Source organism: Heliangelus exortis, chromosome 2 (genome assembly GCF_036169615.1).
Source record: "Heliangelus exortis chromosome 2, bHelExo1.hap1, whole genome shotgun sequence".
Taxonomy (NCBI): domain Eukaryota; kingdom Metazoa; phylum Chordata; class Aves; order Apodiformes; family Trochilidae; genus Heliangelus; species Heliangelus exortis.
This window is the reverse complement of record NC_092423.1, coordinates 84,561,618-84,588,134: the sequence shown is the minus strand read 5'-3', so window position 1 is coordinate 84,588,134 and position 26,517 is coordinate 84,561,618. Positions and strand designations below refer to the sequence as shown.

At 38.5% G+C, this 26,517-nt stretch overlaps 2 long non-coding RNA genes across 2 annotated transcripts in view; one reads left to right on the top strand and one right to left on the bottom strand.

The window, feature by feature from the left end:
* LOC139792870 (uncharacterized) overlaps positions 1-24,248 on the bottom strand; it is a 57,796-nt gene extending 33,548 nt beyond the window's left edge. Inside the window, exons 1-2 of the long non-coding RNA XR_011724418.1 lie at positions 22,455-24,248; positions 21,562-21,679 (exon numbers count right to left, since the gene is read on the bottom strand). This is a non-coding gene — a long non-coding RNA (uncharacterized lncRNA). The remainder of the gene's footprint in view (positions 1-21,561; positions 21,680-22,454) is intronic.
* On the top strand, positions 19,790-20,869 carry LOC139792871 (uncharacterized). The gene is made up of 2 exons (XR_011724419.1): positions 19,790-20,056; positions 20,617-20,869. It is a non-coding gene; the product is annotated as an uncharacterized lncRNA (long non-coding RNA).
* Positions 24,249-26,517: the final 2,269 nt, after the last annotated feature.

The following is a 26,517-nucleotide window of genomic DNA, read 5'->3' as shown; positions in this document are numbered from 1 at the left end:
ACAGTATTTACTTGTATGTGTTTTCTTTCCTTGTGGACTTAGAGTTCATTCCCAACTGAAATGCTTTGAGAGGTAGAACTTGAAAATTTTTTTATTATTTTTTTTAATAAATGTCAATCCTGTACAGAACATTGCTGTGAATTACAATAAAGATCAGCAATTTGGAGCCAGGTATACAAGACAAGATTATCACTATCTGTGTTCAAAATATCTTTGGCAGATTTATTGCTTTTTTGTCCCTGACTATTCACATATCATTTCTACGCTGTTGCTACTTTTGCTTTTCCAAACAAACTCGAAGAAGTAGGAGAGGAAATTAAGTGTACTTAGCTGCTATTTTTATGAAGGTGACCCACTGAATGCCTGTTCAGGCACTCTGATAAGTACTCACATTAATAGAACGTAGTAAATTACGTAAGCTGTTTGCTCTAAAATGTCAAACTTCTGTTCAAAAGATTTCTAATTATTTCTAAACTTCCCTATCTACTTCAAATAAAACTCAAAGCCATCAGCTATGTTTATTTTCAGACTTACCTCATATGGAATAAAGTACAGTTCAACAAGTCACAGCTCAGATTAGGCAAATCACAAAGCTATGAATTAAAAGATCTTTCCGTTCGAACACATCAAAAAGAATGAGCTCAGTATTTCTGACAATAACGTGGCTCTTAAGGTTGTCTGATGAGGAATGCAACATCAGTTTTCAGCAACCTGGAGGACCCCCAAATCTTTTTGTTTATGTATTCTGAGGGGGTTTTTGTTTGTGTGTGTGTGTGGGGTTGTTTATTTGTTTGGTGTGGGTTTGGTTTTTTTGCTATGAATTATATAGTTGATCTAGAAATTAGTTACTTGCAGCCTCTTATTTCAACTGCATAGTAAAAAAAAAAATCCATCCTTTTTTACATTCACTGTAAGAAAAAAAAACAACCATGCCAAGTTCCATCTGTTTTACCAATTCCCTAAACTGTGCCTATATGGGCACTAAAAGGAAAGCAAAACACAGAGTACTAGAAACTTGGGACCCAGAATTAATCCGCTTTTTACAGAAAAATTATGTTCAGATACAGCTAAAAAATTCACCCCATCCTTATCACAGAACGGAAATTCAAGGTTAGAGCTGAAATCGCATCCTTAAAGATTTGCTGATGCCCTGTGGAAAAAGCATGAAAATCATTTGAGTTGGAGAAGATTCTGCTTAATTAGTCTATATTTCCTTCTCTTGTGCATCCTCATTTTTGTTCACTGAAGGCATTTCCAAGAGAAGTTACTCTGAATTCATAAGCCTCTCTGGGACAGCCTTGTTGCCTTCTCAGTGTGACATCTCAAACAAGAAGCAGGATGCTTTAGCCCTGCAGCCTGCTCTATACAACACATCCTTTTACCTGTTTTACACTACCAAGAGGGTTAAGTCAATTCGTGGGTAAATGGGAAGCCTGCTCATTTCTCAGGATTCATCTCCCTAGTCTAACAGTAGAATCATTTTTCATGCCATGAAAAATTTTGAGTCATGATGAACGCTGATGGGATGGAGGGAGAGAAATTTGTAATTCACCCCTTTCATGATGTTTCACTCCCCTCTCACACAACACGAGTGGTAAGCTGATACACGAAACTGCAATGAATGATCATTGAAATTTGGTCTCTCAGCTGACCTGGGCAGTGACTTGGTGAGTGTAATCCTCATACTGAGTCACTGGAGAACAATCACTGTCAGTATTATTAGCCAGAGAGCCATAACTTCTGTGGTTTGCATAAGAACCAAGAAAGGATAAAATGTGCTCATATGACTACAGAGATGTCCAAGGGCTCCTTCCCCTTGGTGCAGGCTGCCATTCAAATCAAACCTCTGAACTGGATGTCTGAGGGGAATTCTGACTTCTGCCACCAAATCAACCCTTAAAATTCAGTGGTGTGGCTGGACCCAAAATGGGGAGGGGATTATTTTGCAGTTGCAAAAATACATCACAGGGATACTGAAGCCAAAAAGTGTGATTTGACCTCAAGCCAGGGTGATTTGTCCTCACCTTCAAGCCATTAAATGTAAAATAGCTCTTTCTTTTGGAGCTGGACACTGCCATCTCTGCCTGCTACAATTATTAGGTAAGGGAGACATTTCTTGCCACTATTGGAATCAATTTTCTTTCACAGCCCCTAAGCTTTGTTACAATTTTTGAGTTTGTGACAAATACCCTTTTATTCTTCTAATTAAATTTCACATCTGTTCCATACCAGCTCACCTTATTCTTTGGAGATGACAGCCTTGCTAGCGCACACTAAAAATTTCAGTAATTTTGTAGAAAAATAAATGTGTTACAATTTACCCAACCACTGTGAATTAATTTCATGTTTAAGGTGACACTGCACTAATTACATATTAGCACATTAATGTAGCTGCTGGCTGTAATAAATTCCTTTTGAATGAACAATGCACACTTCCAGCAAAGTCCTCAAGAACTGTTTTGTAATGCAAGAAAGCAATAATCAATTCTCTTGTTGCTGCTACTTAAACATAAAGTAATGAATTGCTGAACTTTATTATTAAGAACATCAATCTCTGTTTATTAGTAGAAAAATATTTTTGAGAAATGTGCATGAACACAACCCCTGCACTCAATAGGTACAAACCACCTCAGGTAGAATTTGGCCCTTGATGACCTTAAGTTCTCCATAATCCCAATACTACTGTAATCTGTATTCACTGTGGGATTTCCCTCATTCCAGATTCCAAAGCCTTATAAACATAACTTTGAACCAGGCTTCTGTGGGACATGTGGCAGTTCTGCTCTGACATGGTCATGCACAAGCATTTATCAGTGGTGACTGTTAAACTTTAATTATCATCATTTGAGAGAGTGAAAGGAAGGAATTTACTTTTAAACATGGAAAGCTTTTTATGATATTTTCTGAATTAAAGACTGCGATTCAAAATAATCCTGTAAATTGAAAATCTATATCTGATGTGGCTGAAGGGGGACTTCTAGACTTAACTGTCTTAAATATAGATTTTAAATCAATATGAATAGTTTTGGAGCATTACTGTTCAAGGATTTTGTGCCACCACTACTAAAGCATTATTAATTCATCTTCTTATCTTTCTCATTTCATAAAGTGTAAGGGTTTTTTTGGCACGTCTATTAATGTAGGAACCATAATCCATCTTTTTCTATTTCTTCTTGGTATTGTCTCCTCAGATAAAAGTTAGATTATAGCACAGAGTGAATTTCATAAATTATTTTGAATGATGTTGCAGAAAAAAAAAGGAAGGAGAAAAATGCAGGTTCAAGTCAGAAGCACATCACATATCATACAATTTACCAATGAGCAGACAAGACTGCTTGAGATAATCTGCTAAAACTCAGTAATAAAAAGTTTGTTTAATTTCCAAAGATGGCAGATGTCATAAAAAAAGGCTGATGCAAAAATAAAACCTCCAGAGTCTGGCAGTTCTGTTCAGGTGTCAATAAAAGATAATGTAACCTGTCAAATTTGCAAGCTTGTTTTATCCAACCATCGCATTCTACCTTCACCACTCAAGCATTACCTTCCAGCAAACATCCGCATCTGCCTGATTATCCTAAAGTAATTCTGATTAAGAGAGCAGGTTGCAAATTAAAACCACCTTTTTCTTCCTACTTTTCTCTCTCCCCACCCCCCACCCCCTGCACTTTTTAATCCTTCATTTTTTACAGTTTAGCTAATTTTTTCTTGAAAGGTTAAGGAGTTAGCAATTATTTCAATGGCTCTTGCAGCCTTAGGGTAAGTGTCTCATCTGGCCTTTATTTTAAGGAGCTTCTCTTCATGCTTCATACTCAATGTCTCTTGTTGAACACTGAGGTTATTCTAGAGTTGCAACAAAATGGTAACTTGGGAGATACCAAGTCTTATTCCTAAAAGAACACACATTCTGTGGTATGGAGATGACCTGCAGTTGCCATGCATGGGTTGTCATGATTAACACTCTATTGAGCTGGTCTTGCACCACCAGACAAAATACTAAAGACTATTGTTCATTTTATACTGATTTAGACTTATTCCCCTCTGGAAAGATTTTTTTTTTCTTTCCTGTATCCATTATGATTTTTCTGAACTTTTAAATTTGTCTTCTTTTAGGTCAGCCTTCACATTTTTTACCATCAATGCATCTCTTGTGACTTTGCTAAGTTTTAGAGGTTGCTTGACTATTTCCACTGTATATGTTCAGTTCTGGAAAGAGGCCCAAAAAAAGCCCACAGACTCAACAAATCGAGTGTTTATTTTGAGGCTTCTGCTGACAGCCCTCATCGCTGAACTGAGAAAGTTTGCATCATATCCCCATGATATCTTTTCGTGATGTTATGCTTGATGGATTCAATCACCCTGGCCACTGTGTTTCTGAGGATCTGTCCAAATTCTGCATCAGCCTCCAAAGAACATCTGAATGTCAAAAGCTCAGTTACTTGCTTTCCAGCTATACCACAAACATGCATAAAATACAAGAATCAATCAAGATCACAGCTATTTCGGGATGGGTGGAGCATTGGGTCAAGGGGAAAATGTTTGTGCTAGTGATTCTCCAGCATCAGTATTTAGCAAACATGTCCCTGAGCAAGCATTCCCTCCTTAGGAAGAGCTGGTTTATGCTGGTCAGGGGGCTGCAGTTCATTATCCAGCAGCTTGGGTAGCACAGAGAAAGCCCATCTCCACAGACAAAAGCAAAACCGAGCTAGGCATTAATTTGGAAACAAAAAGTGTCTCTTTCTAAGTCAAGGAGAAGAGAAGGAACGCTGGCCCAGCACCTCTACTCAATGCAGAAGAAATCCCACAAAACTGACACTTTCACCTCATGACCTGCACCCACTTGGGAAAAACGCTGTTGACAGAGGTTGTGTCTCATCAGGCAGTGCTGTCCTCCCATGGGCTTGCTTTGCACAGCCATGCCCTCCTCACTGGGAAGGCACTGGTACACGCCTGCACGTGCGCACCCTCCTATGGGGATGCTGCGGCTTACGTGGCTCAGGCTCCTTCGCCTCCCTGTTCCTGTGGGATGAGGAGGCTGTCTTTGTCTTCGTGACAGGCCATAATTTTTTTTCCATTTCTTATTCGGCTGTGACTTGAGCTGCCCCTCTCCCACAGAAATGTGCTTGTGTAACAGCATCTGTCCTGTTTGTGCGCACTTAACACCGTCTTCCCACTGCTATCTGGGTACCAATTTACAAAGCAATGTTAGGCAGTTAGCTATTAAAATTGACCTAATTAATTAAACGAAATAGCACCAGTGGAAGGCATGTGGCTATACCTATGGGCTGATATACAAGTCTCATCTAGTGGTACTCTGCACCGACACACTGACACTCAACATCTCCATGGGCTGGAGACGTGCCACTGAAAATTGCTTCCTTGCGAGCCAAGCAGCTGTTACAGACATTTTCTGTCTGGGAGTGCTGCTGCTCACTAGCTTAGCTATGGTTACACAGAAAGTGTAAAGCAGAATCAGCAACGAAAACAAGATTTTAAAGCAGGGACTGAACAGGCATCTGCTGACGCACGTAAAAATCCTCTGCGGGTTTTCAGCTGGCAACCAGAGGACACCAGAAAATAGAGTTGGACGCAGCATGCCCGGTGTGCCACACTGACATACACAAACGAGCATCCCAGGTGCTGTCAGCCACGAGCAGCACTTGCCATACAGCCCCTCCCAGCCAGCCTCTGGATTTGAAGAGCAAATAAAGCCTGTAAACTTCACCTCCCCAGAAATTAATTTCCATATTCAATGCTAAGCCTCTGTCAGTATTGTCAATGGTCTGTAATTGATACATGGTGAATAATGGAGCCAATGATGGATTTAGAGATGTTCTGTATTTACCTGTCTGTAGGTAGTTTTGTCCACTGCTGCTTCTGTCCAGTACTAAGCAATGACTATTGCTTCCAGAATTAAACACTCACTATGAAAAAATTGTTCCCCTAGCACAACTGACAGAAAATTTGAAATGATATAATAATAATGTGCAGCCCATTTGCTGTCTAATGTATATGTGGGACTGAATAGCTCTTGCAATACATTCCCTTCTTGCTAAATTACTCTAACTTCAACCTGAATTAAAGTAGTTAGTTGCCACTACACCGTTGAACTTTGACATCTGGATCCATTCCAAAACTTGAGACTGCAGTCGCTTTTCTTGCAGAAATTCACAAATAAGGGAAAAAGACAAGATCAAAAAAACATATGAAAAAAGAAACAAAGAAAACCCTCACCACCTTATTGCATTTTCTAAGCTCTCTTCATTCACCAGTCTGAAATGTGTGATTAGGAGTGTGAAATGCCCATCAGCTGGAAATGTCCTGCCAAGGCATGGGCCTGCTGGGTTTGTGTTCCCCATCTCTTCTACTGCAGTAGTACAGCTACATCTCGGATTATGGCTGTGCATTTACCCATGTATCAAGCAATATAATTAAGAACAAATTCCCTGCTGGCAATTTCTGCTTATACAATGCACAGCCCACAATGCTATGGCAAACCCATGTGGATACCTGCTACCATATTTAGCGCAACAGCTTCTAACCCCATTAGCTCATGTCCCTCTGTTTTCTGTTAGTGCTACCTATGCTGAACTCTGTGGGAACACACCAAATTATGGAATTATAAAATTATACTAAAATGTTACCTACACAACTATAGCTCCTAGAATCCTACCCACAGGGCACACGTTAGCTATAGCTTACTTGCTGCTGTAACTATGAGTGTACTAAGTCATAGACTCAGGCATATCCCTTTACTGAAGTGTCTACACTACAGCTGGCTACAGTATTTGCTTTTGAATGGGCCCCCCCTGTACCACACTGGCAACAAGGCAAAATCAGTAAGAAATTTGTTTGCACAGGATATGTCTGGCATGTCTCTGCCCAGCACACAACTGTTTTATTGCATTTTCCTGGCAGTGAAGGACATAGGCAGACATAGCCTCATGAAATCAGCTATCAGAGAATCATCCTGCTGTATTCTCCATGTCTTTGATTACTCTCTAATTCAGCGAAACTTTGTGCAAAGTACTTCTGACCCCAAATAAGCACAACTATGTCCATTCCTGTTCTTAAGAACATAAAAGACTATCCTGTCCATGGACGCCCTTCTGTGACCCAGCCCTCCTGGAGAACAAAAGCATTCACTTAAAGAAGGAATTACATACAAGGCCTTTTTTGAAGTTGAGACTGCTGAAGTACTGTATTTGAAGACTGCATATACTTCAATGACTGTTTTTGTAGCTAACTGCAAAAGAACAGACACACAAAAATAGTAAGTAACTAATCTGAGGTCACGCAGACTGTGGCTACAGTGTCTGGCAAGGGCAATGTATGAGCTTCAAAATTCTCAAAACTAAATGTGTCCAATGAACAGAAGAAAACCTGAAAGCTCATCCACTGCTACAGCTGAGAAGTGCCCTCCAGAGCATGTTCCCTAACAAGCTCACCACTGCTTCAGTTTTTGCCAGCGCTGTGGTGCAGCGGGGCTAAAATCTACCAGGCACCATTCTCCTGCCAGCTTCAACAGAGGAGTGTGTGCTTAAATAATCTTCAAGGATTTGTGTATAAAATGGTATTACTGCCATCATCTGTCAATCCACACAGGGAAGCCTTCATCTCCAGCTTGGGAAATGCTGCCTACAGAAGTGGGAGAAAGTGGCAGGCTGGGAAATTTGTAAAATAATATATTTGTATAAGCAACAAAAAAATTACAATAAAGGGAACACTAGTATTCAGGATATGAGGACTCCTTTCCCTCTTTAAGAGGCCATAGACAGGTAAAATTAGCCCCTGTAGCTGTTCTAGTATTCAGACGTATTACCTTTGTAGTCCCTCCTAAAAGAATGCAGGTAAAAGAGAAATTAACTACTGAATAAAAACATTCTCTCACATTCAAATGTTTGAAAATTCTTCCTGCTGTAAATATTGTTTTTCTAGCTCAAACCTAAGTAACAAATAAAAGCAATCTCTGTCACTCGAAATTATGCTGATTTACAAAACATATACAGAAACACACTCTACAACAAATCTCTGTGTCTTGTTATAAGCAGAAAGGCATCAAAATCTATAATAACAGCATTCATAAAAGGAAGATCAATATGGCATCTGGTATTTCAAAGGCAGAAAATGATTCTATTAAATTTCTACTGCTAGAAAATGCACTGGACAAAATGACTAAAACCCATAGCAGGTTTTAGCCTCTCATACTGTGCCACTGAATAAATCACAAGGAAACCATCACAAAATTATTTATAAAAGATGCACCAGAGCCTGCTTCACCCTTTTCTGATTGAAATAACAGCTCTCCAAGACAAGATTATGGGTCAAGATGTCACGGATCAATTCACATCTTAACAGATCATCTCTGTTGTCACTGGGATGTGGGGCAAAGCTTATGGTTTGTGGATGTTTGTTTTTTTTTTGCCCTGGGTGCCAGTGTTTTAATATTGCATACATGTGCATGTGTCTAACTAATCTAGCTGTGCTACAGGACAAACAAAAAAAAGGGGATTAGAGTTAAGTACTCTTTTATTCCCTTTTTTAGACACATAAAAGCAAAATATAAGAATGGGAGCAGTGGGTAAGACCAAAGGTATGTCCACTCCAGGAGGTTACCCTGTTCTTACAGAAGTAAGAGATGTCTGAACATAGATTTTGCTCCTGGGACTCTTGACAATCTCTTGTTCTGGTGTCTTGACTAAGAAAAAAACCCAAATTACAGCTGTAAGTGGATGGTTATGGAACAGGACAATTACCTATGGAACTTTTTGCTAAGCGCTCTCTTTACCTCTAATGATTTTAGCTCAGGACCTTATTTCTCTGAATGTGGGCTTTATGTATTTTGCAATGCTCAGTGGACTTCTCTTCCTGAGCTTCAGTCATCCCTTGTAAATTTTTAGCATTTACTATATCCTTTGGCAAGAAGTTTCACAAGTCATCTACTTGTTGGAAGGACAGAATGGGACAGCTCTTGCCAGTGGGAAGTAATGGTGTCAGTCCACTTGCTGTCAATGTTGTCAAGTACTCTTTTGATAACTCACAAATGGAACAAAATAGTTTTGAAGTGTGGTGATGAAGTAGATGTCAATGGATATTCCCAGAGTGTAGTACCCTAGCACAACTGACATCAGAGGAGTGTCTATTTGCAAACCTTAGAGACCATGAAAGATGGCCTGAAGACTGGACCAAACCACTGGGTCACCTGCAGGGAGATGGTACCCATGGCTTCTGCAGAACTTCCTGGGGACGGGTGGCTCTGTGAATGCAGCTCTGAAGATGGGCTCAGGAATAGCAATACAGAGTTATCCTGTGTATCAAATACAGGACAAGGCAGATACTGCTAGGCCAGAAAGAAATTTGGAAAGTTGTATCTTTGTTCCTTATCCTTTATATACATGATAAAGCATCCTGTCCCTTTATTTCTGCAAGAGGCAGAATGACTGTGCATTCAGAGAGGAGGCTAGACCAAAGCAGCAGCTCACTTTTTCCCCTTGAAACCTGTGTGAAAGCCCATTTTGCAGCAATAAGCTGACCCTTCTTACTGTCAGATACAAATCCAGCTCTTCATGGTATCTGTAAATGGCCTTGTCTTAGAGAAACCCTCAGTGCTGAAACCAGTGCTGTTAAATAAATTTAGAGGTGTTTTCACATGCACCTTAGATAAAACATAGGAACTGGTATGCGACCATAGAAATTTGTACGTTGGTAGTAATTAATACCAGTCATTAACCTCAGAGGCACAAGGGCATATGGTGTCTGAAGGCTTCCAGTGGATGCTAATAAAGCCAGGCTTTTATACAAGGAACAGAGCAGTTATGGATAAAAGCAGTGGGATAGATGTGACAACCAGCAATTTTAACTTACCACCTTGGAGCATTATTTTTGAAAGCTTTTACTTCCCACTGATTGCAGGCTTCCAATTTTGTGTTGTCATGTAATAAATTACAAAAATTATGTTCCTTTTTTTTGGCATGGTTCTTCATAGACGAAGTGTCTAAGAGCTTCTTTATTTAACAGAATGAGTTAAGTATTGCTGCCATGGTGATTATAAGTAGAAATCAGCACCAAACAGCAGCCTAAAAATCTAGATACAGATTATAAATTCTCAGTAGCCAGGGTATTTGTTTTAAGCTCTTTCTAACAAGAGGGTTCTACTGTGTGTACAAAGGGGGTGAAGCTGGAGCAGAGAGGTCATTTTGAAAAGCAGATATTTAACCCTTTTCCTGAAAGTGAGAGCACTGTCTAACCTACTAATTTGTCTGAAGGAGATCTAAAGGTGATCACTCCTAAAAGGAAGGTGAACCTCCTCCCCTCAGAAGTGTGGAGAAGGCATCATCATCCCTGAGGTGTTTGTAAAAGTGGCACCCCATGTTGATCCTTTAAAAGCTGTCCAGTTTGACCAGGACCTTCCCTATTTAGCACTAAGATATTCTTGACTCTTGCATATATCAAGTACAAAGAGTGTTTATTAACATTCACTGCCACATTTACTGTCCACTGAAAGTATGTTCTACATAAATATTCTAGACCAAGATGTCTTGTTTGCTGACAGTGCACATGCTTGGTTATAACCATCATAAAAAGTCAGCAAGAGATGGAAAGAGAAAACTTACAAGAGCCATTGTGAAGATAGTAAAAATGTTTTTAATATTTAATTAATTCTCTCCTATGCACCACCCACAACTAAAGGACAAAGATGTTGTGGGATAATTAGAGAACTAAAAGCACAAAGCCATGAAAAAATGCCTTACTCAAAACCTGCAGACATAAGCCCAGAGACAGCCTGTCAAGCACTTGACTAAAAGGTAAAGTCTTGGCACCAGAGAAAAGTAGTGGGATCAAAGATGGAAAGTTTCTGCCAATAATGTCCCCTGTGGCTGGTGTGAGAAAGGAGCCCAAGACAGCTGAACTTCCCTCTTCCAGGGACATGGAAATGTATGTGGTCACTTCAAACTGCTCTGTTCCATGCCAGGCAGGTCATTAAAGATTAGTTGCATTTTACAGTCAGTGACATTAAACTATTTCATAGTGATCCATGTGCTCTAAGTTATAATATATTATTTATAATACTTTAATCACCTAAAGTTCAGGGACCTCAAAGCACATATTAATTAATGCCTGTATTAATTAGCTCTGCCTCAGAGATGAAGAAGACAAAACTCTGCAGCCTTATTATCACTACACTCCAGCACCATAATTAAACCCAGAATATACACATCAGGACTTGAAGCAGTGCAAGGTTGGTCATCACCATGGCAGCCTCCCACACCCGTAACTTTCTTTCCCCTTCTTCCCTGCATCTTCCTGTGATTCCACAAGGGAAAAGGGAAAAGATGTCTGCTCCTCATGGGTCAAACTCAGCTCAGTTCTTGTAGTAACTGCATCATCTTCAATTGAGTTATATTATCCTCCCTTTTACTTGGAAAAGTATACTATTACTATGAGTAAAAATCAGGTATCTTCACATGCAAATTTTTTTCCTCTTTTTGGCTACCAGCCACCGTGGATCTGTCTGCAGGTACAGAAATCTCTACTTTGCTGCCCTCAAGCATTCTGTCTCCTTCTCTAAGAATCCCTGGAGATATTTGATTTTAAATTTCATAGGTACTGGATTCCGAAAGGAAAAAAACACTTTTCATATTTTCTTACTCGTCACAATAAATTAACTGTGGGCTGAAGGGGCAGGTCAGTGTGCAAAGGTCATAGAGGCAGTCAATGGAAAAGCATCAATACAACTCTCACAAGTGGCAATCTCTAGCATCCTTATCTGCTGAATGACCAAGTTAGAAAATTCTGATCACTGCCATTCAAGCATCTTCTAACATACATTTTAGACATTAGAAATGAACAAAACTCCAATAAATTGAGATGCTGATCTTAAGTCCCTCAAGGTCACCAACAGTTTTCTGGTTGACGTTAAGGTCTTGACTTTAAGAGCTTAGTAACGATACCTAGGAAAAAAGTACTTACTTGTCCTGGTACTATCATACACCCTATATATATATATCTGTATATATATACACACACCACATACCATTAGTTTCAATGTATTTTTTATTGCTCACAGCTCTTTAAACTTTACTCAAGGGACTTGATTTTCTTAGTAAAATCCTACAGATGCCTTAGGAGTGCTGCTCACACTCTGAGTACGGAAAGGAAAGGATGTTCATATAAAAAAGCCCAAACTGTACCAGTAACTAAATACAGGAAAGTCCTGGTTTCTCTTTCTTATTTCATGCTAATTAGCAAATTCTTTCAACTCTAAGTCGATTTTCCTCAATTTCATTTCCCTTGCACAATTCCTCAGAATTTATCCAAATAAATAATGAAATTGAATAGTTAAGCTCAGAGAAATTGCTATTAGCTTATCAATGCTTGAGCCAAGAAAAGCATTTTTATGCCCTTGCATAAAAGAGAAGGAACTGAATAGCTTTTAAGAAATGTGCTACAATTTTTTATGCCCTGGTGACATGCAGAAGCATATCTACAATGCTGACAAGAGTGGAGATGGAAGAATGGATTGAGAGGGCTCCATTGATAACTCTATCTGAGCTCAAACCACTTTGTTATACCAAGAAATTTTATATACCCATGCTTCTTTGTAATGAATTTGCTGATATTAGAACAAACAGTGGTGCCTCACTCCAGACACAATACTTGGCCAATAAATCTTGCATCAAAGCCTAAATCATCATTTGAATAATTTCTAAAATGCAAACCAATGTAAAATGTTAATGTTTCAGTATCTTTTACTCTTAAATGTAACATTTTGTTTTATTATTTTCTTGTTTGCATGTGCTATTATTTCACATTTGCTATTATTTTTCTTTACTGTATTATAATTTATTTTGCAATTTTAACTCATTTTGTGATGTATTTAAAGTGCTTTATTAATTCTTATAGTTTTGTTAACATGACAGCATACTTAGTGGATTATTGCAGGTTTCCTACCCCCACTCAGCATCAAGTGACTGTAGAGACATTAATGTATGTCTAAATTAGACCAAGGCAGCAAGTGAGCTTAGACTGGTTTGAAGCTTCAGAGGAGCTCATTAGTGTTGCTCTGCAAAGTATCTATTGTCTTATAATGGGGCCATTATGTGATATCATTATGATACTTTCTTCCCAAGCTCCCAACAACTCCTTGCAAGCAATTGACTTTTTACGTCCTGTTGTTCTCACAGGCAATTTTCAGTTTCTATTGTCACAATTCTTAATTTTTACTGTTTCCATAGCGTAAAGTTTCCTGAAGTCCTCTTTAGGACTTGATATATTTAGTAGAAGGGTCAGGAGGACAAGGGCCAGAGTGTCATTACCCTTATTCATATCTGTGAATGATGCTTTGCTCCATGAATCACAGAATCATAGAATGGTTTGTGTTCAAAGGGTCCTTAAAGATCATCTAGTTCTACCTCCCATGCATAGGCAGGGACACCTCCCACTAGACCAGGTTGCTCAAAGCCCCATCCAGTTTTGAATATTTCCAGGGAGAGGGCAGCCACAACTTCCCTGAGCAACCTGTTCCAAGTGAAATAATTCACTTAACTCATAACATAAGGGTACAGGTGTTAACTTGTTACAGTTTAGCCTCATATGGATATAACCAATGTATTCATGAATACCTTTGGACTGGGAGAAGACTTGCTTGTGTTTTGAAGCTGACAATTAAAAACAAAAAAAATCAAGCAAAATTTCAGGAAAACTGTTTATAAGGAAAAAAACCCCAAGGGCTTCAGTATCTGAACCCCAACCTGAGCACTCAGCTTGAGACAAAAGCTTCTCTCAGAACCCCATGAATTTGGACAGATGCAAAACTGAAGAGGAACATCTCTGAGGAGTGCACACCAGCATTTAGTTTACTAGGGGCAAATGCTACAACCAAACTTCTCTGAAAACTGACTTAAATGTTTCACTCAGCTTCTGGTTTCTCATGAATACCTATCTATGTATAAATTCTGAAAACTTAACAGAGATTTTCAAGAGAAAATAGAAAGCAAACAGGTTCAGTCACCTCTTCAGAGCATTTGCAAATGCTAGTGGATGCTGGACTGGAATCTTTGAAGTCAAAGAACGGCAGGTAAATGGACACAAAGACTGACACAGCAGGTTGACTTTCCACAGAAAGCTGCAAGTCATTTTGGAAATACAGAACAAAATAATGTCATTATTTTTGCCCTCTATCCCCAGCTCCTCCTTTCTTTTTAACCCTCAAGGAACTAACTTTTTTAACCATGAACTAAGTGCATTAAGGTAACTTAATTTCAATAAATTAAGCACCAGCTATTCTTTTTAGAGTATAATTAAAAAATATTTATTAACTAATAAATATTTAATAATTAATAATTAAATATACCCCTGCACGTGTGCATGATAAAGTGAAGAATGCTGAGCCCACTTCTCTGGCTCTCAGCATTCAGGTGGCAAAGGCTGAAGTGGAAACCAGATGGAACACGGCAGATGGGTATTCTGCTGCTGCAAAGAAGTCCCTGGAGCTGTAAAAGGTAATGCAGTCCAGCTTCTGAAAATTACACTTTAGGCAAGATGACTAACTAGAATAATCAAAAAAATCAGCAACAGAAAGGAAAAAATAACTTGCTGCAATAAAACAAGAAAGAGACACAAAGATAGAGACAAAGTAGGAGGTTGACTTTGCAACACCTTGTGGTAATAAGCAGTAAACAAGATTACAGTGAAGAGTCTCATGCCTGAAAGTTGGCCTGCTTCTTCCAATTATAGCAGATGATCTAATAAAAGCTAATCTCTCCCTTGAAACCTTGCCTCTCTTAGATTTTAATCCATTCTGAATAGAAAAACTGATGCCATTTCATTTTTCATTTGGAGATTTAAAGACCTCTACAGCGCTTTACAGATATCACTGTGATTCTTGATACACAAAGTGTGATGAACTATATCCTTGGAAACATAAATATTCCTTGAAGCTTTGACACTTTACCATCCATATCCTCACTCAGATACTGATGTGCTAGTAGATAGAGTACAGGGACAGGTAGGTGACATATGGAAGGGCAACCTGCTGAAACTGGCAAAGTGGCACTGCTAGAGATAGAGGCACTCTCTCCGCTCACCCTCCTCCCCAACATAGCTGCTATCTTGAGCTGCAGCTGGGACTTCTCTTCTGCAATTCATAACTCTCTCCTGAAGATGGACACTTAAGCCATCTTTTCCCACAAAACTCAAGTGAGATGCTCTCCAACCTCCTTGGGGCTCTCACTTGGGATCTCAAATCCTTCCAATTTCTGAAAGTGTTTGGCCCTTTCTCCTCTATCCCTTGGTATAGTCATCCTCCTCCTCCCCAGTCCAATGAGCATTTAATCACTTCCTAGAAGCTGAAAGAGGGAAGGACAATCTTTGCTCCAAGTCCCATTACTCTTTCTCAAAGCTTATTTCATAGTCTGGTGTCTAAGCTGCTTCCCCTGTGAGGCAAAAAATGCAAATTCCTATCTGCTCAGGCAGAGGTGGGATTTGAAGTGGGATCACCTCACTACTGGACAAATGCCACTAGACCAGACAGAGGGTGTCAACATCATGCTCAAAAAACATCTATAACATTGTACCCTGCAGGTGAGCCATCCATTTCTAAGTCTGAAACCCTGACAGGTCTGAGATGGAAGGCAGATCCTGCACTACTCAGCAATGTCAAGGCTGGAGACATTCTAGGCATGTAGAAGAGCAAGACTTCAGGAACATCAGGAACACCTTAACATAAGACACATAGACTACACCTGATACTCAGAGACAAGTGATTCTTCACATTTTTGATTGCAAAGGTCTACGTATTTTCTTATCTTGGAAATATATACCTCAAAGCTTTTAGCATGTCCAAGCACCACCTGCTTCCAAATCTAGAACACAGATCAAAAGGCTGTAAACAGAAATCTAGAGTACATTAATTCAGGCTTTGTAAATTGTTAACAGCTCAATGAGATCCTTGATACTACAGACACATGGAGAACCTGGTGATGGCATGAAGGTGAGCTTTGAGACAGAAAATGAGGAGAAAACTCTGCATACTTGGGGTCACACTTCCCAGGCAGTCTCAGTTGAAGTTCCGGGGTTTTTTATATGACAGCTTCTCATGTGCACATTATCTGTGCACCTGAGCACAGTTAGGTATGAACTTCTCTGAATCCATTCCACATGCAGGCATAAACCCTGGAGAAACCATGAATTCTACCATGAATTTTGTACAAATCTCCCCTATAAAAGTAATTTTACACTAATACAAAAGGAAGCTCTTACTATCCTATGGTAGGCAGCTATTGAAATTTCCTGGGTGTATGAGAGAGACACATTTTATGACCCCTTAACTAATTATTGTGCAATAACTACCCTTGGTGTTTTCTGTATTTTCTGACCCTGGACTATACTTACATGCCTCTCTTCACATGATTTCAGACTGAATATGACTTTGCTCTCACACCCATTTTCATTTAACTCTGATCTGTCCCTTTTTTGAAATTCTGAGCTGGTTTTCATACAAATCTTATCAACAATAAAAGTTCTGATTCTCTTTAATGTTCTGGGATATGACATTATCTCATGCTATTATTAAAAATGGAAAGCTCTTTCATACAGGTGTATTTTTGACCTCTGCTCTACTGCATTTGGAACAAAACCTGCAGTAGCATGGCCAAGAATAGAACTGGAATCACTCACCTCCCAGTTCTATACTTTAACCACTAGATGATGTTTCCTTTAAGTACATAAAATTTCATTTGAATGCAAAAATCCATGTTTGCTTCCACTTATGATGTGTTAATAATATTTTTTACATCCTGCCCATCCTTTACCCTCCTGGGCTTAGCAGATTTCAAGGTCAGTGGAGGAACTGACAACAGTGGAGGAAATTTTCTGTGACTACTTGTCCCTCAGCCTGTATGTGAAAGGTTCCCATCCAAAGAGCTGGGAATTGTTATTACATAGTCAGCCCTATATGAACCAAGTATTCTCTTTAAATACCTCCAGGGATGGGGATTCCACCACCTCCCTGGGCAGCCCATTCCAACACCTAACTACGTTCTAGCAAAGAATTACTTCCTCATAGTCTTCCTTCCTTTAGATTTAGATTTAGATTTAGATGAAATAGTGTAAAGACAGGGTCAGTCCCAGCCAATCACCATTACAGTAAATAAAGAGTAACACGGTGGTTCTGGAGATATAGTTACCAGGTAAATGGATCAAGAGTTGTTAGCATATTGTGCTCTGTCAAGAAATTAAGGCTACAAAGAAATTAATAAATAAGTAGAAGTGAATAAAAGGGTCAATAAAAGAGGCTATTGCAAAATCTATTGCAAAAGTTTTTAATAGTAAAACCACAACTTATTTGTGACCATAGCTTATTTCCAACTGTAGGTCATGAAGTTGTTTTCTGAGTACAGAGGGAAAGTAAAACAAACACACTATTTTCTACAAAAGCTTGGACTCTATTTAAAAAAAACCTTGTCAACCAGAAAGGGGGAGGAGTGTCTGAGTAAGAGCAACCATAACGACAGTCATTATCTTCTGGAAAAAACAAAGCTCCACAGACAGTACATTTGCCCAGCAATACGATATATATACATGTCATTTTGATCAGGAATGCTAGCCAGCTAAACTCCAAATATACACAGCACTTCAGTAACCAGTTTTTCATTGAACTAGTAAACAGTTACAGTGAATTAAGTACTCACTGCATTGAGAGCTGGTCAAAATTTCTGTTCTACAGGAAATCCTGACCCTTCAGAATTTGATTATGCTCTAAATCAGAAAGAAAGTCACTAGTTCAGATTTTCTGGGTAAAATAAATGTCTTGAAGAGATTTTGAAATCTAAATCAAAGAGCACTTTGATAATGACAATACTATTTCTTATATGATTGAACAGTTTTAGTTTGATGCAGTGAGAAGCTTGAAATCGATTGGATATAAATGCTATCTAAACCACTTTACATTTCAGGTCATCATAATAATATGGTTATCATTAATGTACAATGTAAAAGTCAGGACAAAATAAAGAACTATCATTACTAAAATACAAGATTTTTTCAAATCTGAAATTACTTTGACAGCCTCCATGGGTATCTGCATCATATGTTAAAAAATCTTAAAATATTAACTGCTCTTCATTTACTGGTGAAAAAAAACAAAGAACCCTCGCTTCCCCTGCCCAGAAACTATTCCACAGAAAAGCATTTTTAGTTCTGGCCTCACTGAGTGGGAGTTTCAGCACTGACATCAGTGAAATCAGAACTTTATTCCCTGTTTTCAGAATGACTATATGAGTACTCAAATACATATGCTTGTATTGAACTGGAACCTTAAAAACAAAACTTCAAGGAAAATTACCTCCTCTAAATCTCAGCTGAGAGCATAATGCAAGACTCTTAAGCATAGTGCATAGACTCTCAAACATACAAAAGCATTGTCTAGCCTGGTTCCAAAACCATTTTCCATGAATTTACATCATCTGGAACAGCAAAAATAGATTATTTCAAAATCAGTATGACCAGTCTATCTATTTTAAAATATCTTCAACCACAGAAAGACAGTGACACACTATTTTTACCAGACACTTAGAAAAAATCATTACTGCTTTTGCATTATTAAAATCTGCATGTTATAAATAAGGTATTGATTTCTGACATTAAGGAGACACTGTTCTCAACAGTTAATATAAGAAAACTAAACCATATAGTAACACAAACAAAAGGAGAACTCAGCAAACGTGGGCAAATATACCTCAGGCACCAGCTGTTATGTGCACATCTTCCCATAGGGCAGATTGCTATCATCTGGCATTATAAAGATTTCTCTGGAAACAAGTACAAATGCACCAAAAAAATTATGATGCTAAATATATGTTTCTCTGTCAGTAAAACATTTCCTGACATCTTGGTTATGCTTGAGAAATAACGTTTCTTTTTGTGTATGTGTGTTTGGGGAAAAAAAAAAAAAAGAAAAAAAAAAAAAAAAGGTTCTCTTCCCTCCTGCCTGATCCCCTGAGCATGTACTTTATTACAGATTTGAAAAGCGTCATGGGGCCCTTTTGTCATGGAACAGGCAGGGCTTTATTGGGCTTTATATCCTCATATGGGCTTCTTTACCCATCTTTGCTGCCCAACACTTTTCTTATTGTGCCTTGGAGAGTAAAATTGTTTTAGATGTCCACTGTCCCAGATATAAACATGAAGCTAAAGATCCTTAAGTTATCTTATACCAATACAGTCTGAAGTGACATCTCCACTGCTGCAAATTATAAAAAACTAACAACCCTCTCCATCTAACTCCAAAACCACCAGCCAGTACAAAATAAAATGTGTCTTAATTTTAAACAGTAGAGAACTACACTTTAAAAGAAAGTAGGAAACAGTATTTCAATCACGAATCATAGAACACAAATGACTGCAAAATGCCACCAACATTTCCAGAATGATTATTTAAAAGCTTCTTTGTTTTCTTTAAATGAATGTGTATTTTTTGTACAAGAGCTCAGTATTTTTGGTATCAGTAGGTGGAATGTATTCTGTAATCTAAACTCGATATAAGTATTAGCCAGAGCTTTGCAACTACTATCATCCAAACAGATGACTGTATTTAGTACTACAATATAACCTTATTTAGTCTCCAAAATAAATTTGCAAAGGCAGTGGAAGACTCCAAGGATAATTAATGTGATTAGGAGTTTTTTTATCTTGATGTCATTATCTGAAACAAATCTACTTTAGTCAGTTATATAACATGGGGCACAGAATAGAACTGGAACCCAGCTTCCTAGGTACAGCAGTATAGTAGGAACCAAAGCCCTGTCAACAAAGCAGACTATCCAAGCAGGCAGAGCATAAGAAAGAAACTGTCAACTCTATTATCACTGACCCCAGCACGACTCACTTACATTCCCAGAGCAAATACATAACAGAGATGGAAACTGAGCAGGAAACTCCCAAATGCAAAGGTCTTAACTACGAGGCTCGGCCATCATTATGGAAAAACCTGCACTGACCCACTGGATCTATATTTGAACTATGGCAGTCAGGTACAAGACAAAATAAGGATGGGGAGCAAGTAAGCATCCACTGAAATAATGGTCTAAGAACAGACTGTGCTGACAGGTGTCTTGTACCATTTTGAAAATGCAGTTCCTCTGAAGTTCTCTGATCACCATTTAAGTTGCTGGCTATTGTCAGCAAATTCACCATATTTTAAAGATGTATTAATGTGATACAACTTTTATCCTATTTTTATTAATTATCTCTCTGGACAGCAAGGCAAATAAGGTATTTACCAGTGATGAGAATTAATGGCCTGACATAATACACAAAAGTTTCAAAGGAAATTCATGGATAACGACCACAACTCAACACTACCACAAGCACAAAACTAAAGTAATTGATAGGATGATTCCAAGCCAGTTAATGTTCAGTAAATATTCAGCATCAGTGGGTTCCTTCTGATTTTTATTAAGCAAGAATGAAAGGGTTAAGCACATAATTCTGTACCCCTTTTTCTTTAAAACAAAACAAAACAAAACAAAACAACACAGAAGAGTGTCTCTAGAGGTCTCCCAAGTTATGAATCTATTCCTGCATTTCATCACTTTTGGTGTCTTTCCTTATTCTTTGCAGCAATTTTGCCTGAGTGCTCCTGGGACTGGCGTTGCATTACAGATTCATCAATGATTTGCTGCTTACTCTACATTATCCCACAAGTGCTGAGGCAAACAGTTCTTTGCCAGGATCAAATGATGTTCTATATTCGCCTGCAGTTTAAAATCTTGTTAATGTTGACACTTCTGATGAAAGCTCCACAGTGGAGCTGGAATGAGTGAAACCTGCAGGCTTTGGTGACTGCCAAATAAATGGATACTCAGGACAGAAACTTTTTTCCATGTCCTCTGTGTGCCCACAGGGGCATCATCAACTTAGACAACATCTTCACCAGAAACAGTGTCAAGTAGAATACCTGACACAACCTGTCTGTGGGTGATGTTGCTGGTGGATGAGGGGGTGATTGCTGAACCAGTGTGTCTGAGAAAGAACTCTGCTCTAAAGTGAATTAACTTTAATGGAAAGACTCCAAATCACTTCAGTGATCTTTAGACCAAGCTAAATAAGAACTAATTAGGTCCCCGTTCCAAAGGTTAGTTGTCAGAATTATTAATGCATTTTTGTTTGTTTGTTTTTCATATTGGATGAAAGGCTCTTTTTAAAAATTATTTAGAGGGACTAACATCACTTTGACAACCGTAAGTTGCAAATACAGATGCCAGTGTTTAAAAACTGAATTTCAAATTGTAAGAGAAGTAGAGAAATCTTACATGCTGCAAATGGGGTCCACTTCATGGGGACAAAGAAAATATAAAATACAGTTAGGACACCTGTAATTTAGTACTGTGGTATTTATGATACTCCACAGCCTCACATATGTTCAGCATGAGTACAGCTGGGTTTACTGATTATAGCTTCCAGTTCTGCCAACAAAATCTAGGAGCAGAACTAGACTATTCTGAACTCACCCCACTCTCCCTTCCTAACACTTCTGACAGAAGATTCTGTGTCTGAAAAACTTACCACGTGAGAGAAGATACTTGAAGAAAAACGGTTCCTCATGTAGGAATGACACCACAAGAAATGGCTGAGCAGTCTTGGCACTTTCTAAGATTTATTTATTCTCACAGCAGGTCATGACCTGGAAATCAAATTAAAATATCCTCAAAATCTGAAAATCAGAAATTAGACTGTGGTGAATTATATTATTCCATTTATCTGACAATTTTCCTCCTATTTTTTCTTCCTTATGGATTGTACTAGTAGGATAATTTTGTTTTCTTTGGACTTCCCCAATTACTAAAAATAAATTGCTAAATAATTTCTACATATTGGTTTATAGCTTATAGCTTTTTAAATGGAAGCTTTCCTGGAAATTGCAGGAAATACTTACATTTCAAAGTATAATAAAGATACTAAAATTGTATTCATAGAGTACAAGACAAGAAACAGAGATGTCATTCTTTTATATGAATTGGTGAGATAACAAAATGATTTAGCTTGGAACATAATCCTTTAAAAAAGCCACCCTAAAATCTGCCTCTAGATACAATTCTCTCTGGCCCTAACAAAATGTCAAGTCATATTCTGGCAGAATGTGTGCCTTCACCTTTGCTGATGACCTCTGAAAACCTAATTATAGGTGAAGAGAAGGCCATACCTTTGTGGTATAACAGAGGGGACGAGAGGAAAGACATAGCCCATACCCTCACATGATGCATATAAAAGTAGAGACCAAAAATCTCTTCCTGTGGATATGCTCTGTTCTTTCTTTTCTCCCTGATAGAGTCTATTTCCCCTGAAACACAAGGAGGGGAAAGAAAGATGGCTATTCCCTTCTCCTGCCTCCCTTGCACTCACCAAAGGGACAAGCTCAAGTGGATTCTGCCACAGAGTTTTCAAAAGGCTGTCCTCACCTGTCGCCTTGCCAGAGGTCACATCAGCTGAAACATGGATCTGCTCTGTACCTCTTCCAAGACACCATCTTAAAGCAGATGAAGCTCCAGGGTACAAATGGGATGCAATGAAGGTCACCTGATGGACATCATTTGCTACATGTGTGGACACAGGCAAACCCATTGGGCCTGAAGTGTTGGGCTGCAGAGCTAACTCAGAGTTTAAGAGCCTTTTGTGGAGCTATAGGATAACTGCAGACCTATGGTCTGCCCTGTACAAATCCAAACTTTAGTAGCAGTGACACTGTCAGTTTGAGATAAAGCCAATGAATATGTGGGCAAATAGCTTTTCTGAAATTAAGTTTCTCAACAGTCTTGTAGTTGAACCAAGTAACTGTTATTCATACTTCTAATTAATAGACAGACCACATAAAAAGATTTGGGGTTAATAAAAATTGGAAGAACAAAATACCTGTGCTCACCCTAGCCTAAAGGCTTAATTATGATATGTAAGGAACTTTGCACCCTGCTTTAAAAATAATAACATAACTGACACTAATTTATGTCCAGTCAATCAGAATGATTCATAATGTGAATAATGTAAATTTTGTAACAAGCTGCTCTACAACAGTTTTGACATATTCTAAAATCATCTAAAGTCAGCCCTGTAGAGGGTAATGCTTCTAAGCTTATTGACTCTCCAAAGAGGAGAAGGCATAAAGATTTAGTGACTCAGTAGACATGACTGCATAGACCAGCTTCAAAATTACAAATTAATTGTGAATAGAGAAGCTTTATATTTATATAATTATTTTTTGTTGACAAAGAGAACACAGAGCACTGATTAAGCAGTCCAAGCTCAGAATATTCTATCCAAATTGGAGAGCTTTCAGACCAGCAGTTGGTTTCAACATTTTGAAATACAACTTCAACTTGTTGTTCAAGTCTTAAAGATACCTATCCTGGAGCCACAGACAGTAAGTGATGTACAGTTGACACTGAAGTTCATAGATGGATTTTAGTTGTGTGTGCCATGCCACATGCACAACACTTGTGTAAAAAATGCTTTTTGTCTCAAATGCTACAAACCAAGAGAAAGGATTAATAGAGCCACCAACAGAAAAGTTCTCTGTACAGATAAGAGTATGGCTGAGGAATACCAATAGCCCAACATGCTCTTAACTCACTATTTCTTCTCCCTTTTTCCTACCAGATGAAGTCACTTGTATATAAATTCAGACTGTCTTTCACATGCATCGCTAGCTTTCTGCACAGCTCAAATTCTAAACTCAGTTCCTGTGAACTAATTTTACTGAAGTCACCATATGTATTCAACAGCAAATGAGAACTAGGTGTCTAGAGGTAATTAAAAATACTTGTGTGTTTTTCCCTTGCAGTTGAATTTAATTTTCCAGGGGCGCTTTAAACACAAGCTTTTGGCCCTCGCAGATATTAAAGTATGAATGACTCATAGTTTCAATCCCTTGTGTAGCTACATTATTAGACTGTATTTCCCTTGATTCATCAGAGAATAGGCTATGTTCACAGCCATAAAACAGAGATAGAGGCATGTCACAGAAGATTAGGTCCAGACAAGAAAAACAGGCCCCTAACTAGAAGAGAAACAAGAAGCATCTAAACTGTAATACTCAGAAGTTATAATGGAACTTTTTTGTAATGAAAAATAAGATTATTTTGTGGTTAAACACTTGGGCTTTGAGGTGATTTTGAATTTTATTAACATAAGCCTGCAAAAAGAACATGCCTTTCACTGCAAATATCCTAATTTACCAACAGGAAATTGCTGCAATGAAAAATTTTTTGTTTGGACAGACTGACAAGTAAATACCTATGCCACATTTATTTGCATTGTAGCTGTTTCTCCACAGCTAAAAAAATCAACATAGATATATAAGCCAAGTAAAATATATGCATTATTTTTAACAAATAAGCATTAAATTATACTTTTGTTTTTCAGCTATTGATCTGTATATTTTACATGACTGAAAATTAAACCAGTTCTTTTTGTCTCTCTGGATTTTAAAACAACACCCATCACTCTAACAGGCTGTTAACAGAGGGAGAGTCCTTGATTTAGTGAGCTGTTTTCCTGAAAAGTTAATACAAGAGTACAAATCCTAGGGCTAAGATCCTGTTTTTTTAAGGTATTGCTCAGAAAGCCTGTACATATACTGGAAGGGGCAGCTTTCCATTACCATGATTTATCATTCTCTTTTAACATAAAATCATAGAATAATTTGGGTTGGAAGGGATTTCTGAAGGTCATCTAGTCCAAACCCCCTGCAGTAAGCAGGGACACCCTCAACTAGATCAGGTTGCTCAGAGCCTCATCAAACCTCACCTTGAACATCTCCAGGGATGAGGCCTCAACCACCTCCCTGGGCAACCTGCTCCATTTTTGCATTACCCTCATGGTAAAGAACTTTTTCCTATCATACTATCTAAATCTACTCCTCTCTAATTTAAAACCATTGCTCCTTGTCCTATCATTACAGGCCCTCAGAAACAGTCCCTATCTGGCCTTCCTGTAGGGCCGCTGCAGATACTGGAAGGTCACTATTAGGTGTCCCTGGAGCATTCTTTCCTCCAGGCTGAACAACCCCAGCTCCCTCAGCCTGTCTTTGTAGAAGAATTGTTCCAGTCCCCTGATCATTTCTGTGGGCCTCCTCTGAACCTGCTCCATCAGGTCCATGCCCTTCATGTCTTGAGGGCTCCAGAGCTGGACACAGTACTCCAGGTGAGGTCTTACTAGAACAAAGTGGCAGAATCACCTCTCTCCATCTGCTGGCCATGATTCTTTTGATGCAGCCCAGGATGCAATTTGCCTTCTGAGCTGCAAGCGTGTACTGTTGGCTCATGTCCAGCTTTTCATCCACCAGCAAACCCAAGTCCTTTTCTAGCCTCAAGTCATAGTGCAGATTGTACCGACCCGGGTACAAGACCCTGCAGTAGTTTCTAATACTTTCTAATTGTAATTCACTGAAAAAACAATTAAAAAAAAAAAATCAGAACAAGAGAACAAAACAAATATTTGAGTTGTCTACCTTAGAACAGAGACTGGGGGGAAAAAACATTTCCAGCTGTAAAATTATTTGGATTTTTTTTTTCCAGATGAATTGTTGGGTAACTGCAACACTAGTGCTAGTGGAAGCTCTCTTGTAGTGCTCTTTACAACACTGTACTGGTACCCAACAATTCAGTAGGTATTCATAGCCTGAGCACCAGTCCGATCAGAATTTCTTTGGAATTCCTTAATATAACATTATGTGAGCACTTCTAGTAAGAGTTGCTGAGTTGTTGGGGTTTTTTGGTAAATACAATATATAGTTCTGCTGCCAGAGAGAGCACTAATAGCTTGGTATATACATGATATGGCACTCTTCAAAACAAAATTGTTTCCTTTCTTTCCTATGACCCAGGATCCTGCCTTGCTGTGAAGTTGATACAGTGGTATATACTGAATTACATACAGATTCTTCACTAATCTCTCCTGAGTCTTTAAGACACACACAGGAGTGACATTCTAACTAAGCTTTATTGGTCAAACTTAGATTCCCTTGAGAAGCTGCTGAAGTAAATGGCTATATTTACACACAGAAGAGATTTGGAGGTTGGTTTTTTTTTTTCATTTCCACTGCAAAACATGGCACTATTCAAAGTAGCTGTGTCCATTACATTGAAAAAACAAAACAAAACAGAACCCATTAACTCATTATTTAAAATATATTTCCCAAGTTATTTGTAGTGGAAAAAGGGTTCATAAGTAGAAAGCATAGGAGAATCATTATTCAGGTCACACTTATGTAGTTCATCAGCTAATCTGATTTCTAAATGCACTGAGACTTCCTAATATCTTCTCAGAATTGTGTGTAATACTACTTATGAATAGGCTCAATCTAAAAGGAAGTTTTTATATACCAAAAAATATTTTCTGCACTGTCATCTACTTCTTTGTTCAGCCATGTCATGCCTATTGCTCAAAACTTGTAAATTAACAGCCAAATCAGGTTTTGACCCCTCCACTGCCTTCCCCCTGTCTGTAACAGAGTAATAGCTGATATAT